General features: G+C 37.3%; 1 protein-coding gene across 2 annotated transcripts in view; it reads right to left on the bottom strand.

The window, feature by feature from the left end:
* PIGK (phosphatidylinositol glycan anchor biosynthesis class K) overlaps positions 1–17295 on the bottom strand; it is a 73235-nt gene that overhangs the window by 39655 nt on the left and 16285 nt on the right. The window lies entirely within an intron of this gene.

Genomic DNA, 17295 nt, shown 5'->3' with positions numbered 1-17295 from the left:
TCGTCTTATTAGAGTGTCCTGGACTGAAACGTGATAATACAGTATTTACTGATGCACTGTATTCATTGAGAGAGGAAGGCCTGAAAGACAGATACAGTGGGGAAAACAGCAATAAGAAGAACACCTGCTACCTCAAGCTGACTGCTAAGCAGTCGATATTTTCCCTGCAGCACTTGCCCTTCAGCAAAGGCAGGGGTTTCCTTGGTATCATGGCAGAACCATGGTGCCATCGCCTTCTCAGAAGAGTTGGCAGCCTGGGGTCCACCGGGAAGCCATACAAACTCCAGTAAAATATGATTTATGACAAGAAAATGACAGTGCTGATGGCTCGCCATAAGGGGAAGACCCCAGGAACTTCTACCTATCTCAAGAATATGGGGGGTTTTGTTATTCAAATACTTTTGCTACTGATCTTATGGCTATAAAAAGATGTTGACCAACTATCGGCCAGTGCATCTTTAGGAAAACCACCATTACACAAGAGGTCTTTTAAATGGGGAGGGGAAGGAAAAGAAGAAACAGTTAAAAAGTGAGCTATTGAGAGATTATACAGTCTGAATTCAAGACAATGGTATAGCCAGTGCAACACAAACTTATAGTGGTACATTATAATCACCTCCAGGAGTACAGTGAAGGAGTGTTTCCAGGTTTGGGGTTTGTTTTGTGGTTTTCTGGTTTGTTTTTTTTAAATAAAACGTAATAGAACCACTGATCTATTAGACATACTACATTAACCCTTACAGACCAATCACACACATTATATTTCAAAAATTATTTTCTACTGGAACCTTACTCACTCCACTTCTATCAGGACAGTAAATTGATAGTACACTATTGTAACTTACTGTTTGAAGTCTGGTTTTCTCATAAACAAATAGTTTTAATTGTATGTACACAATACTGCTGTAAAGGTAAGCAAATCCAAAGTGAAACTGGCAGAGGATAAACCACAAGAAGACAGATCCTGAGAGGGAATTCTCCAAGCAGATGACAAGTCTAAAAATGCCTCAGTAAGCCCCTAGGAAGGATATTATTTCACAGCTGCCACTTCTGATAGCACAGCAAAACACCGTGGAAGTCCTCTGCTACTTCCTCTGTGAGCCACCACCCCAGCTATGAATACAGCATCGCAACATCAGCCTACACTGTAAGAAAGGCAGATATGCAAGCCTAAGCCAAAACTGGAATGCACTTTTTTCTTGTATCTGGAAAGAGCAGTCTAAGACAGAGTCAAATGCTAAATCTTAATAACTATTGTACATAATCAGAAATGCAAAAAACAAAGACTATATTTTAATTTAGTGAAAGACATCCTTTCCCCAAATTTATTCATCTGGAGAGAAGTATTTTGCAAGGTGATTTATTTGCTTGCACCACCTAGTGGGTTTTAGTTTAATCTACCCAAACAGTCAGAGCTCAGTCGTGTTCCTACCATGTGACGTTAGTGACAGACTGCATTTTCTCACATGCTTAATATTTCAAGCCTGCACAACCCACTAACAGCACTACACTTCTAAGTTTCCACACATCTATAAAAACACAACACAAAAAAACTGCTAGAAAACAATACCTATTTTGCTTGTATTAAGTTCTGCAGGAACTTAACAGAGATGTCGTAGAAAACTGTTTAACAATGTAATGTTTCTGAATTTCTAATTTGAAGTACATGTCAACAGTACCTTGTCACAGCATACCATACATAATCTCAACAGTCTTAACAGATTGTGTTATCTGATAACAAGGCTGCACACTGAGATTTGGAAGATTTCTACAGGACTTTTGGATCTAACCTCTGGCAGCGGCAGGCACACAGCACAAAGGGCTCTCTGTCTGCAGGAGAGCAGGCTCGCCAGGGAACAGCAACCACCTGTGATGAAGTCCAACCACAGCAGGAACAAGCACCTATGCTGCCTTTGTCAAAACGGGTCCTGGTTGTTCCACTCCAGTTTATGCTTATAAGTTGGCTGCTTTATAACACACTGCCCCAGCACAAAACTTTACTACATGAAGTCCAGCCACGCTGGAAAAGTTCTTTTCTCAGGTCAAACCCCAACCTGATAACAGACAAGAATTCATTAAATATGCCATTTAGGACTTGCATTTAAACACTGAACTGATCCAGAATACATTTTTCTCATAGTTACTCCTAAGGAAAAATTCACAGACTATAGTAAGAAGTCTGTTGCATTTAATCTGGAGCAGAAGTCATGCTATAGAGGCACTATAGAATGTTCTTTAGGTGGGGCAATTAAATAAACAAGAGATCAGTGCCAAAGTGCTTCTAGATCTCCCACCTGAATTTTCCAGACTAGGGACATTAAGCACTTACAGAAATTCAGACCACCTTTCTTTTTTACAACATTCATTATTTCATGATTTCAGCTTAATTAGTTTCAGTTCTCACTTCAATATAGACATATATTTGTAACTCATACAATATCAGAGGAGAAAAAAATACTATGCCCACTTTACAATAAGGAACTCATCACAAATGTTTCATTTGGATTCACAGGAAGACTTTGGGGAATAATACAAAACTTTTCACCCTTCTATAAACTTCCGTATGAGAGGAGAGGAAAACATTTTCATTTCACAGTGGTTTGTAAAATAACCAAAATCTGTTTATTCAGAAACGAGGTCCTTTTTTCCAGAAGAAACAGACACTAGTAACAACTGCACTGACATGTATGCAAAGCCCCAGTCTACGGTACTGTCTAGGACAGTGAAGTACTATCTACTACTATACGATAGAATCATATTCTAACAATATCAGAGGATAACTGTGCCGCAACCAAGCAGACACCAACACAGTTCTTTGAAGAGAAGGCAAGAAGTGAGTCAGACTGTATTTTAAAGAAAGGATAAAGTGGGTTTTGTTTCCTTTTTTGTACTCAAACTTTTAGATTGTTTCAATGCTCACACAAAGCACTCTTTCAGGATAGAACATTAAAGTACATTTTTCATAGTTTTCTTACTTGCTTAAAGTTCCAACATGGGCCATTTTGCTCTATGAGGACTAAGGTCAAATTTAAGACTTAATAGCTGCATAGGAAGCAGAAGAGAAATGATGCTTGCAATTTTATCCCATGTACAATTGATGTTCACCCACATAAAATCTAATTCTGCACAACTGTGAAGCAATAAATAGGCAAAACACTAGACTTCATACCCAATATCAAATCACTGCAGAATGCTGACTCCATTGAAAAAGACAAAAAAAGACAAAAAAAGTATCAAAAGCTCAGCGTTCAAATTAATCACTGATACCAGAACATAGGTTCAGACACAAAAGCACAGGCACTGACTGTACACGTTATTTTATGTAAACCTGTTATGTATGGGCAACTCGCACCCCTAAACTTACCAACACTGCTCTTTCTTGAAATTTTTATGTCCGAGAATTTTAAAGCTGCCTTTGCCACTCCTGTACTGAAGGGAGTGCTATGCGGTCAGTTGACCCAACATACCATCCTACGAAGAACTCACAGTATTCCCACTGTGGGATCACATTTCTTAGGAAGACTTTTGGTCATGTTTATACCATGAAAGGCATTTTCAGAGCTTATTCTACCACACAGGTTAAGACTGCAGTTACTCAGAAAACCTTCTGCAGAGAAGAAAATTAAAAAACAAACAAATAAACAAACAAAACAAACAAAAAAAAACCAAACCCTGATAAAACTTTCACCCGTTTTTCACCAAATTCACGAAAGTATCTCCTTAATAGGGTCTAATGGACTCCAACACTAAAACTTCTTTATTAATAGTGGTCCTCATATTTTTATTTTAAAGACAATCTGCTGCTTATCAGGGATTTCTAAGTGATAAAAGCTGAGTATTAATCGTATTTGCCTTAAAATTTCATTTTGTTTTTTAATGCTTTATGAAACGGCCCTCATTTTCTGTTACATTTCTCCTCTTTTTACTTAGCTTCTGTCTAAAGCACTGGTGGTTGCTATGGTAACTTTGGCTTTTTTCCCCCACTGTTCACGCAGGTTTTCATCAAATCCAATGACTTTTTTTAATCTTATCTGCTCTATAACAACAGTTTCTTGACTAAGGTGCTGTATACTGTACCAGATGAGAATCCTGGTATTTCACAGTAGTAACTGGAAAAATGGCAAGTTTTGCTAAATTCTGAAAACTAGCAAAGTGGCATTTTTTAGGGGTTTTGTTTGTTTTTTAAATGTCTGAGTACATTTCTTTCTTTTAATCTGAATATTATTCAGGTAAAATATACTAATTAACACATCAGTAAATGTAAGATAAAGCAATTTTTAAAAACAGTAATGTTTAAGGAACAAAAGACCTTGTGTGGTAACTCTGAAAGAAAATCACTATTGTTTCACATAGACTAAGCAGGACACAACTAAACAAAATGAGAACCAAGTTACTTTCTGCACTACCACTGCAGCTTAACATCAGTTCAAATCTCCCTGTCACAGAAAAGAATACTTCTGGTCACTTTAACAAAATATTTCGTAAGATTAGCATATAGTCTGTTATCAAGTTGACCTATAACCTACAGGAAACAAACTGCATATGCCAACAACCAGATGAAGTATGTCCAAAGGCTTAAGCCATTTCCAAACACTCTTCACTAAGGTTCTATTTTAAATCTATTTTTCCAAGAATATTTAAGTTTAGGGCTAAATTCTTCAATGCAGATTTGTTCTTGAAGTTTTGCTTTTCCTTGAATTAATGCAAAGGAGATGCTCTCTTGATATTTTCTACAGGACAATGTCATCTTTTTCTGCTCCGGATAGGAAGCACCTCTCATGAGTTACTAGACGATTAACATGAATATTGCTGTTATTTCTGATTATATTGATTTCCTGATTCTCTCCTCTCCTATTAACTTTTTTTTTTCAATTCAGTTTGAAAAGAAGCATACCTAAAAATTACTCTTTTATTTTACAAGGACAATTAGCAGTGAGAATAAATAATCCACAATTTGCTTCACTCCATTTCAGCAATTTTATTTCTTTTCAAATTTCTGGTGAAGTTAGCTTTATTACATAATTATTCTTTTGTACAATTCTGATTACATTTAGCAAAATAATCTGATTACTAGATGAGCACAGCAGGCACAAAATGCATTAATACATTAATTATTCCCTGTTTCAATTTATATTACACTAGCTTTACTGAGACTTCAGTTTGTTACCATGTGCAGGTTGCATATTCATTTGGCACATTAAAAGATGGTGGGATTTCCTCAGTAGGTGGGATTTCCTTTCTAATGATATCTATATCAGCCATAGTTTCTACAGCTTTCTCTTATGCTCACAGCCAGATATAGGGAACAGTCACATAGCGATTAGGTCTGTTCCATAGCTGCATTTTATAATATAATCACTGACATGTAAAATGAGCTTCCCCCTCCCTCCTCCCCCCCTTTTTTTTTCCCCAGTCTCAATGTGTCTTGTAAAGGACTTCATTTTACATCCAGCAAAAGTGGAAAGAAACAGTTAGAAACCAGTAAGACACAATTATCTAGGATATCTAAAAACTCAACTAAGTACCTCTTGGGTGATGTACTACCATAAATAAATTCCATGTCACACTACTAATCACTATTATTCTAAGGCATCTTTTGCATCTATTATTACCAGCCATAAAACTCACATATGTGTACACACAAAATTCAATACAGTGATAATGATAATCTTTTAAGAACTGCACTGTAATTTTAAATGCTTTATATTTAGTATTAGCTGAATTTAAGAACAGTCATAATTTGGCACATAATTACCAAATGACTTATATATACTCTCTCATGGTCTTAAAGAAGTAATTATGTTTGCATAAAACTCTGATAGTGCAATATAATAAGAATTTTGTGACTAGTAATGAAAGCCTTCTGTTTGCAGAATATGTACACCACCAGTACATTTCCCCCCCACACACACTCCATCACCAAACTGGAAGCATGTCCCTCTCCATAACCTTTCAACAGCCACCGGTGCTCCTGGAAGCATCCCCAAGAATGGCAACTGGGGATGATGGCAACTGGGGAAGCTGTGTTCATGGTGCTTCTTAGATGTTTGCTCATTAGTAACTGAACAGACAAACACATATCACTTAAAATACAACAACTGTTACTATAAAATATTTAGAGTGACCACTGACGTAAACCACCTTTGAATCTATGGCATGAAAAGTCTTCCTGCCACAGCTAGCATAATATTTTCTCCTGTCCTTCCTAAATTACTTTATAAACCCACAGATTAATATGCAGTCTAATATTTTTCAATAGTGCCATTAGACTCGCAAACCACGTAGAAATATTCTGGTTTAAGGACAATTTTCCATCTAACCACATTTTTTGTGCACACACTGTTTCCAGTTTTAAAACATTACAGCAGAGTGCAGATACACCATATATTTTTATGGAGACATTTGTAAAAGCTCCTAAGCATCTAATAAGATAGAAGTCAGCTCAGAATATTTTCTAATAAAGTACCTATTAGTAAAAACTGTATCAGAGGGAAACCACACACAAAGGAAAAAGGAACTAGGGCACTCTATTTGACAGCTAAGGAAGAAACAGAGGTTACGTCCTCTATGGCTGAGATTTAGAGCAGTTTCACTTAGTGGCTGTTCTGCTCCAATTCCCCAGATAAAATTTAGACCTACAGCAAGAAGTCTTCATTCCTATTTTATTCTAGCGGGAAGTCATGGTTCAGACTCTTAAGTAACCAATAAAAAAAAAAAAGGGAAAAAAAACTAGTCAGTGGGGAACTATGAAGCTTAAATATTATGTTACAGTTAAATTGAGATAAACCTTACAGTAACTACAGGGTTCATTATATTCTCACAAACTAAAATGAGTCATAAATTGCTAAATATGTAGAGATGTAACTTTTGTCCTACTATTTCCAACAGAAAAATATTACTGAAATTTTAGAGCAGCTGAAACATGCCTATGGCAACATGTCTCACTTGCAGGTAACACAGGACCAGAAATCACCCAGGAATACAAGTAAGCCTTTCTGATTTTTATCTCATTCAAATTATTTAATACAATTATAATATTATATGCACTACCCCACCTGTGAAATTTAAATAGCTACTGTGGAACTACAGGAAAAACATACTCTTATCTGCTTCTTTCACACAGTTTACACTTAAGTAATCTTTTTGATTGCATAGAAAATCTAACCATTCCTATCCTTCACAGTGCCATGCTGCTCAGGAGGAAATTCAGATGTATAATATGCAAGCCACATTTGTCCCTAGTTTAGGAAGGCTTCTGCCAGCAGAACTGTCGCCCTGGACTGCAGTTCCAGGAAGGCAGCCATGGGGAAAACATATTGGCACCAAGCAGCCCCAGCCCTCCTGTCCTTCTAGGAGCCCATATGGGGTCTGCGCAAACTGAAAAGCAAGTTGGGCTGTCCAGCAGGACGCCTTCAGCCACTCTGGCTAGCACGTCCTAGCCACAGATTAATTCTGCCCCCTCCATGATACAGTTCCCTCAGTAAGGAGCAGAAAGACCATCTGTTCTCTCCTTGCAGTTAATCTCTCTCCCAGCGAGGGCAGCAGGCTCTGCTATGCCAGCAGAGTACGAGTTAAACAGACTAACAAACTACCTGGGACCAGCTACCGTACGGATATGTAATGTGGGATATGCATTTTAGTGGCTTACTCTGATAGCCAATTTGGCTTTTCTAAGCAGAATAAATGAGCCCAGCTTTGGCTCAAGAACATACAATGTCCCAGGCCAGCAAAACCACTTTCAGTAATGGTTAACTTGATGGGGGGACTCAGATTCCTAATGTTAAATGTGAATTCAAACTTTTTGCAGAATAAGTGCAAGAGGTAGGCCACTTCTACAAAGTACCCTTCCACACACCTTCTGAAGCTGTATGAATCCAAACGTCTGTCATTTATCATTCATCACTGAAAAACCAATAATCTAATAAACACTTTTTTAAATATTGAGATAAGAAACATAAAAAGAATGAAAACATACCATCAATTTAAAGATTATAATCTGTTGAAGATTATTCTGAAAGATTAGCAGAGTGTTTCATTATCCTTCAGAGTGCCTAAAAATGTACCAATATATGGCCAGTATTATTCAATCTTTTCCTCTGCCATCTGGTCCCTGCAGAACTGATTTTTTTGTATTTTTTACGTAGCAATTACACAGAGAATTACACAGAAAATGCCACTAAAATTAAAAATCCAGCAACAGGAGGCAGGAGGAAGGTGTAACATTGTTAATTGTTTCAGTTTCTGATCAACCATTCCCTTAGTATTGGAACAAATTTGTATGTCAGCTAGACTTCAGCAACAATTTTTTTTAATAGAAACTTAAAATAGCTGTCATATAATTCAAGGAACTTAGACTAAAGCTACTGGGAATACCAGTACTCAACACTTATTCTTCCCTTCCCCATAGGAAAGGAAATCCTAGCCTCCACTGTGGTTTTGCCTTCTCTTGGGAGCTACTGGATTGAACTATTCATGCCTGAACACTCAGCAGGGGTGGGAGGAAGACACACTCTCCCTCTCCAAATTTGCTTCTAAATCCTCATTCCTGCCAGTCACCAGAGTGCTATTCAGGTAATGCTGTGCTCTCACTAATTCCGTATAGTATGTACAAAGTGAAAGTGGAATTCCCTAAACAATACTGGTGTTTTGTTTTATATTTTTTGGAAGTCCAATGATTTGAACCATTCCCGCACCCATAAGAAACATAAATATAGTTTCATTATATAAAAACCTAGTAATTTCAGTTTGCAATGAAAATATGTTTGTTCCGTTTATGATATGAGAATATACTGCTTTCAGTGGTTATAAATTCTGGTGCTATATTACAAAATATGAACATGCCTCTACACATATACACACAGTAGGAACTTCCAGTTCATTTTGTGAAAGAGAAATCCTGCCTGTCTTCATGTTCCAAGTTAGATCTGATCTCTAGGCAGATGACTAAGGGGGTTTCATGCTTTTCAGTTCTTTTTCAATATTATTTAAAGTTGTGGCCAATTTAGTCTTGCTTTTTTAACAGTAACTGGCACAACAGAGATGGGCTGTCACCATTCTATGAAAGCTGAACATCCACAGTTGCCATTATATTCCCTTGCAGCCCCAGGAACCTCTAGATAGTAACTGGAGCCAACTGAATTAAATTTACTAGGATTCAAAAGACACTACAACATATCCAACCCCTGAATAGCTATTCCTCCAACTCCCTTTGTATCCCACCTTCCTCTCTTTCTTTTTCCACTTCAGAGGATGCAAAACACTTTATTGTGTTTCGTTACTTTTTGTTTGTTTCTCCTAGTATTTACAAATACCAACCTTTTGTGCAATCATGGTCTCCTACCTGCAAAAATGCTGAATAAATCCCATTTGGCAGTAAGTTCTCTGTTTACACAACTACTTTATTTTCCTGAAAGATCAATCTTACCACACAGATAATATTCTGTTGTCCTACAAGTTTCATACAATAACCTCAGCAGTAGCTTGGGCACTTTGGTAGATGTATTCAGCATCTGTTATTTCCCCTCCCACAGTTTCTATAGATTTCTGATACCCTTGACCAAGAACATAAAATAATCTCATTTTGTAAAGTAATATTAAACAGTGTTCAGCAAGCCATCTGTAAATCCACTTCTTCATGTGATCAGAATTGCCTGTTGTAGTCACCTCTAGTTTTCTTTCCATCCTCTGATGCAATTGTGACTTCCTTGCTCTCCCGTTGCCAGAAATTCACACTAGTCAATTCAAACAGCTAACTGGATAGAAAAGAGGTGCCTAGCAATAATGCAATGCTTTTTTTGGAGTTCAGCTCTTCTCCTCTCACAACTCACATTTCACTTTTTCGCTAAAGAACTAAGGGTGCTTAGTATGCTCACTATGAAGCATAACTGCTCTGAGTGTAGTAAAGCCCTCAGAAATAAGCGGTGCAGAGAAATATCATACTATCTTCCAGACCATCATGCAGCTTACCAAAATCAACAATAGGGCTTCAAGGACTTGTATTTAAGTAATAAATTTAATAGCTCTATGACAAGACCTTTGGTCCACCAAACACCTGACTTGAGAAAAGTCTCTCCTATTGGGAGGGCTGGGAGATGCAGATAGAGATCATTTTATGGTCTTTTAGCCATCCGTTATATAAATGTGTTGTGAAGGCAGAATGCCCCTTTCTCCCCCACAGCTTTGGACAAGACATGAATTTTCAGTGGCAGAAATCTCTGACCATCTGGAAGGTAATCCCTCAGGCACTCAAAATACAAGTGTAAGCTTTTTCACAATATCAAAACAGGGAAAGACTAAGAGCATTTGCATATGCCTTAATACCATATCAAAAAAACCCAGTAACATGCTTGAGCCCCGGAGACTTAATAGTTATGTGCCCAGATTCATTTCTGGGGCATAAAGAATGTTAATGTATGCTTGGCCACTAAATTCCAAAGACCTAACAGTCCCATAATCACTGCTTCAAGCTGCCTGTTTGCTCTTTGCCCCCAGCTTTTCTACCTCCTAGAAATTTTCTTCTTAATCTCACAAAAAAGTGTATCCTAACAAACATCAACAGCAGCTCTGGTACTTTTGACAGGAAGTAAATAATAGTAATACAATTTTATTGAAATTATCATGCTATCTCAAAGTTCTGAAAACACGCCAAAGTTACATGAAAATATTTCCTAATCAGACTTATGCCAAATACAACAGCTGTTTGCATGGTCGTCTTGAGTGGCAACATACAGTACACAACTGCAGAAGTACCTCTAAGAACAGACATTAATTTGTATTTAGCACCTGCACAGCAAAGCAAGAAGATCAAGTCAAGACCTCCATATAAAGAACACCAGAAAGACTAATGAGCGCTTCAGGAGACTAGAATTATAGAACAGCCCACTCAACTGCAAAAATAATAGCAGGTAAAGATCACACAAGGGAGAAGGGGTGAAGAAGAAATAACGAGACAAAATAAGAATGCTACATAGGAAAGGTGTAAAAAGGAGTGGGTAAAGGAAAATGAAATAAAAAAACCTAGACTGAACATCCTATGATTTCTGAATATTCTGAGCTATCTAGATGACGTTAAAATCTACCAGATTTACTCAAGACCTCCCTCTAAATCCACCATGCAACAATTTTAGACATTACCTGTCCATTACCTAAAACTATGATCCGCACAAGTCAATTGGCATATGCAAGTCACTTATGAAGAACATATAGCTTCTGGTCTTAATTCAAAAGCTGAAGATAATAAAAATATTGCCATTGACTTGCACGTGCTTCACAGCACCTCTACAGACCAAGAGGTTTGTTTTGATGTCAATGCCTATTAAAATTACACATAGGAATAACTATACGTAGGTTCACCAAAGTAGCATTCTCCTGAAAACAACGCAAAATGATAGAAGCACAACCTGGTACTAATAGTTGAAGGTTTCTCATAGAAGAAATGCAGGATGCCACATAAAACCCGACTAAAAGTTGGAAGAAGAGGGAAAAAAATCATCCAAGGCCAAAGAAAACCTGACTCAAGGGCTACAGTTTTGCAACAAAACATTTTTTCTTTTTTTTTTTTTTTTTTTTTTTTTTTTTTACAAAAAACCAAAATCTGGCAAAAACAATGGTCAAAAAAATCCTTTCAAATGAACAAATAATATATTGTTCAAAGCTGCTTTTTAAAATATCTTGCTAAATAGGGACTATAATTACCAAGCATAGCACTTTAGTGTATTTAGTCTTCCCAACACAATTTATACCTGCAGTTCCCTTTGATATTGTCAGTCATCCTTATTTATTTTATATTGATGTTATACTAGTGAAATTGTACCCTCCTATATAATTTTTCCTACTATAGCCTTCATCTTAATTTTAGTTGCACTACCTTGAAAAATCCTTTTACACTAACAGCTATAGGAGCGTAAGTATATGTGCATATGTATATATTGATCTATCTTTAGGCAAGCAAAGAAAAACCAAATATATTTACAAAATACTTAAGAAATATAGCAATAATATTTAACAGCAAATATTAGTTCATCCATCTTTTTTAATTACTCGTAGGCTATTAAAGCACACATAGATCAGAAAATCCACACTTACAAATTTATTCTGTTATAATGGTAAGATGTTAGAGGAAAATACACAGCATGTGTAACTGATCAGTGTGTTTCCTGAAAAAAAATTATGAAATCCATCTGAAGATGTTTCCAGAAAAACAATGCTACCTGGAATTAACGGCTTCATAATCCCACTGTCAATTCAATACAGATTAGTAGAGGCCTGCTAATTTATAAGTACTTTTTCTATTTATACATTACTCTGAAACTGAAACACGTTACCTCTCCACAAGGTTGCTGTCCAGTGGGAAAAGTGGAAAATAAAATAACAATCTTACATTATCCCCTCAAATTTACACCAAAAAAGTTCAACTCCTCCTTTCCTTCCCCATCTAAAGTAATTTCAAACTGATCATATAAAGGGGGGCCAGGGGGTGGGAACCACAAAACCCCACCACAACCAAGCCTCCCTTACAACATTCAATATCGCTAAAAACCCCCGACCCACTGTGCTCCCCCAGCGCCCCGCTCCGTGGGGCTGGAGCCAGCGGCGGGAGCTCGCCCGTTCCAATGCTGCCACCTGCCGGCGCCCGCCGGGCACCGCCGCCGGGCACCGCCGCCGGGCACCGCCGCCGGGCACCGCCGCCGGGCACCGCCGCCGGGCACCGCCGCCGGGCACCGCCGCCGGGCACCGCCGCCGGCTCCGACACCTCCCGCGGCAGCCGCAAGATTAAACGCGTTCCCGTCTTCGCTGTGCAGCATCAGCTGGGGCTCAGCTGAAGCTACCGCCTGTACCGTGTGGAGGAGAGCCCAAACCTATTTCTGCAACGTAGAGCACGTGCTATCATCAGAACAAATACAGCAACTTTTATCTTTCAAAGCCTTTGCATAAAGAATAGGTGGAAAATAAGGGGGGGGGGGGGGGAAGCTGAAGTGAATTTATCACTGATGTAACAGCAAATCAGGACGCAAATGAGAACTGGGAAATTCTTGGAGAACAAGAGCTTCCAGAATTAGTCCTAAAAATGATTTATAAAACTTAAAAGAATTACAAATCTGAGGCATCTGGTAAAAAATGAATGGTGATCTCAGAACAAACCCAGCCTTTTTTATTTTAAGAAAAGCCCACTGAGCTGAACAGCATCTACTAGCGAAAAAAATTACCTATTGGTTCACAAAACGGATCCCCATGGATTCAGGAACACACAACAAGCAGCTTTACTTATTAAGCACATCAAACTGAAAATAACTGGTGGAAAAGAAGAAAGGACAGGAAAGAGACAGAAAAGAGACACTAACAGAAAAAAAAAATAGATTGAGAGAACATTAGCTATTAACATACTGCAAATGAACCAATTACTCACAATTATTCTCCGTTACACAAGCATCCTTCCTAACACAACTGGCCAATTTATTTATTTTTAGGAAAACAGTCACTGCCAGTAATACTACAATTCTTCTTAACAGAAGTATTAAATATGAAGCCCAATTCTCAAAAGCAATGAAACTACGATGGTTTTATATGACGCTGTCTTTAATTTACTTCTTACTACCCTCAAGAGAAACAGTCATTCCAATTTTTACCAGCGCTTTCTGCTGATACACATCTTTTCCTCATGATAGGAGCTGAAAAGGAGAAAGTGTTCCAACTGGCTGTAGAGTTACAATCCAAGTTTAAGAGACACATTCCTAATTTATTAGATGTACTAAACTCTGCAAGGCTCCTTCTCCAAAGATGCAGCATTTCTTCTACTCCTTAATGTTTACTTTTTGCTCTTTCATGGGGGTTTAGACAAAATATAATCAGCTGAAGCCCCAGAACCCCGAGACTGTCAGGTTTTCTGCTAAAATTGGCAGCTACAAACCCAGTCAGGACTGTGGCAGCTGCAGAACAAGCCCTTTGAAGTGAACATAGCTTAGACTGAAACTGCTATGAAGAAAGGAAACAGCAGAGGATTCTTCTTCATATTTTTTAAAGCTTTTACTCACAAATATTCACCTACTACTATGTGGATAGAAAGAAAGCCTCCTTTTGGTTAATTAGTAGTTGTTCGTTGTACAAGTCTAAGCCAAAGGAAACTTCAAAGGCCTCACTTGTCAAATGTCACGGCTTGTGCTCAACATGAAACTGCCAGTTCTGATCTGGTTGCACAGCTATAGCTCACACTGGGCTTGGGAGTGGATCCGTATTACGAAGTAATTGCTAAGCAATTGTGTAACAAAAGAACAAACTTCTACTGAAAAGATTTGGCAAAGTCACAGCAGTGGGTTAGATGAAAACTTGAACAGTTTGCCAGCGGTATGATTCCAATACATGTTCATGCCTCACGTGACTGCATCTTCTTTACCCATTATCTGTGTAATCAGTGTTTTATCTCTTTTGTTCGTTTGTTTTTTAATGCCCTTATCTGCACATATGACACTTGCAACTTTAAAACAAACAAATCAGATCTAACGCAGACTACTTAAGACTGTCAGAGTTGAGGTCTGTATTTCATTTTCTGGTTATGCTCGGCGACACAAATATTGTGTAGCGTTCTACTGCCACCAGTGTGTAAAAGGAAAAGGAAAAAGGTATCAAGTTAACATTGCGGGAAGAATAAAACAAAGAGAAAATGATTCATAAAGGAATGAAGCCACGAGACTATATCAAATATTAAACCAATAAAACCTCTGCAAATTATCTTTTAGGAAAAAAAAAACGTAACTGGAATGCAATACAGAAAAAAAGGAAAAGACTTAAGATTCTGCACAGATTTTGTCAGAATAAAAAAAGACCTGCACACTCAGTAACCAATGTCATACATCAAAATTTGTATTAGTGGTATATATCTGTGATCTATCAGATACTTCCTGGTAAATACTTCTTGCAAACCCTTAAGGGGCACAAGTTCAATTCTACGTGACTTTTTTCCTCTTCACAAAGGCTTTTAAAACAGTATTAGGCATGAACAAGATTATTAATGACTAATTTGGAAGGATTATTAATTTTTAATAAGCTCGGTTTAGAGCTCTCCCAATGATACCAAAAAGAATAAACCAGGCTGTGCTAGCCCTATCTTTCCGTAGCTATTTTACGTAAGAGCGCAATCTGGGGTGTCAACAGCCATCACATTCCCAAAAGGCGCAGAATCGCTGAACTAACACTGAGGAGGTTAAGAATATGCACTCACATTTTTTCATTCAAGGGTCATTCTTACATTAATTTGGGACAATCTGGGTAGTACCTATTCAAAGATCACATAATTTGTGAAGTGTTCTGACTTCTTAACACCCTCAAAAATAGATGCGTGTAACATTTATAATATTCTTTAAATAAAACCAGAGTAAGGAGTTCTTGCAGAGCAGACCCTCCAAAACTGCATTTTTAAAAAGCATTAACATTTTTAATTAATAAATTCACTTCAAGCTATAATTCTTAAATTCGTTGCAGTGAAACAGATCTGTCATATCAAGAGGTACTGACCTCAGAATTCTGTTTAAGGAATTTACCAAGCACTCCACATCACTATCTACACAGCTATAACTACAATTTTCCAACACTTTTCTACAAAGTCCATACTTTCTTCTCCATTAAGAACACATTCTCTATAAACTCTTCCAAAGTGCTACCAAGAAACTGAGAACTGAAGTACTTTTTTAGAAAATTGTATCTGAATATAGTGCAATGAATAACTTACTGTTTTACATGAGACCACTTAAAAATGGTCATACACGTTACAGATATGAGGCAGCATTCCATAGGCTGCTGCTGTGCGCTTCCATTCCTGTGCATACATGTTCTCCAAGACTCTCTTTAGCTAAAGGAGAACTATTTAGCTATTAAATCAGCATGTTCCCATCCCTTCCAATTTCACAGATTTAAGTTAACCGGAATTGCCACGATAATGTAATACAGCTTTCATTAAATATCAGAACATTTCACAAGGATAATATTCCTCTCTGTGCATGAGTGCCCCTTTCTCAACGCTGCTTCCATGTGTCCAATTCAGTAGTGCGTCAGATACCTAAAAAACCCTCATATATTGGCACCAAACTAACTCAAAAATAAAAGCTGAAAATCCCAACCGGTCATTTTCTGTTTCAGAAGAGTAAAGTCATCCAAAACCTATTTCTCCTTTTCATCGTCCACAAATTACAAACCCACATAGGTGAGTTTTCATCATGGTTTTTGACTGGCAACATGTCTGTTACTTGCCAAAAGCTTTTTTATTCTTCAGAGAAAAAACAAATTGTGTCACTAAATACTGTTCTAAACTAAGGAGTCACAAAATTAGCTTAAGATATATATGGTTAGTACTAATGCGCATGATACAGATAAAAATACAGTATGAAAATAAAATATGAAATACACTATACCACGTAGGATATTTTTAATTATGAGAACCAGAGTTATTGTCATCTTTAAAATTAATAAAACTGTTATCCACTACCTTGTTCTTTGATTTGAGCAACAGTAAACAACAAGTTAGACAATAATTTACATAAATTTATGGGTTGAAAAATATTTCATCCCTGGTATAGCAGACTATTTCAATCCTTTTTTTCCCCTCCTAGAGGACAGTATCATGAAACATAAAAGATGCAACAAAAATGGAACTACAATGCTAAATAAACTCTACAGAACAAGCACATCTTCCTTTACATGTTCCCAATAGGTGGCAACAGAATACCAAAAATACAAAGTAGTTTATAATTCTTTCTTCATCCACAAAGTAATGGAAGCCCCGTTACAACTTCTATCAATGAACTTGCACCAGCAATTTTATTCAAATGAATTGTTGCATCTCAGCAACAGAAATTCTCAAGACAGTTAATGTCAAAAGACAGAGAATTCACAGAACAGAAACAAAGCATTTATTAAAAAGCTAGCTGTTATGAAACAACTAACTGATGGCTTATACTCAGAGTTTATCTGAGGGAGTAAACTATTACAAGCAGGAATTTACAGTAACAAAATTTTTCTGCACAATAAAGAAGAAATGTTAAGGAAGAAAGAAAATTTTAGACTAATATTTTTGTTGTGGACATCCACACCTTGGTCCTTAGCAGTATTTATTTACAAGCCTGAATAAAGGGGTGAACTTTTAAACAAAGTTTACAACTGACAAACCCCAACTTTATTTATCATAGTAGCAGGTCCATACTAACTCCCTGATTCTTTGTAAGAAATGACAGGAAATCAGAGTTGTTCTTTCCTTGACAGTTATACAACTATTTTGTTTCTGTGGCACACAGCTATACAAATCAAGTC

This window comes from Gymnogyps californianus, chromosome 8, assembly GCF_018139145.2.
Source record: "Gymnogyps californianus isolate 813 chromosome 8, ASM1813914v2, whole genome shotgun sequence".
Taxonomy (NCBI): domain Eukaryota; kingdom Metazoa; phylum Chordata; class Aves; order Accipitriformes; family Cathartidae; genus Gymnogyps; species Gymnogyps californianus.
The sequence above is the reverse complement of the archived record's forward strand: the minus strand, read 5'-3'. Positions and strand labels throughout refer to the sequence as shown.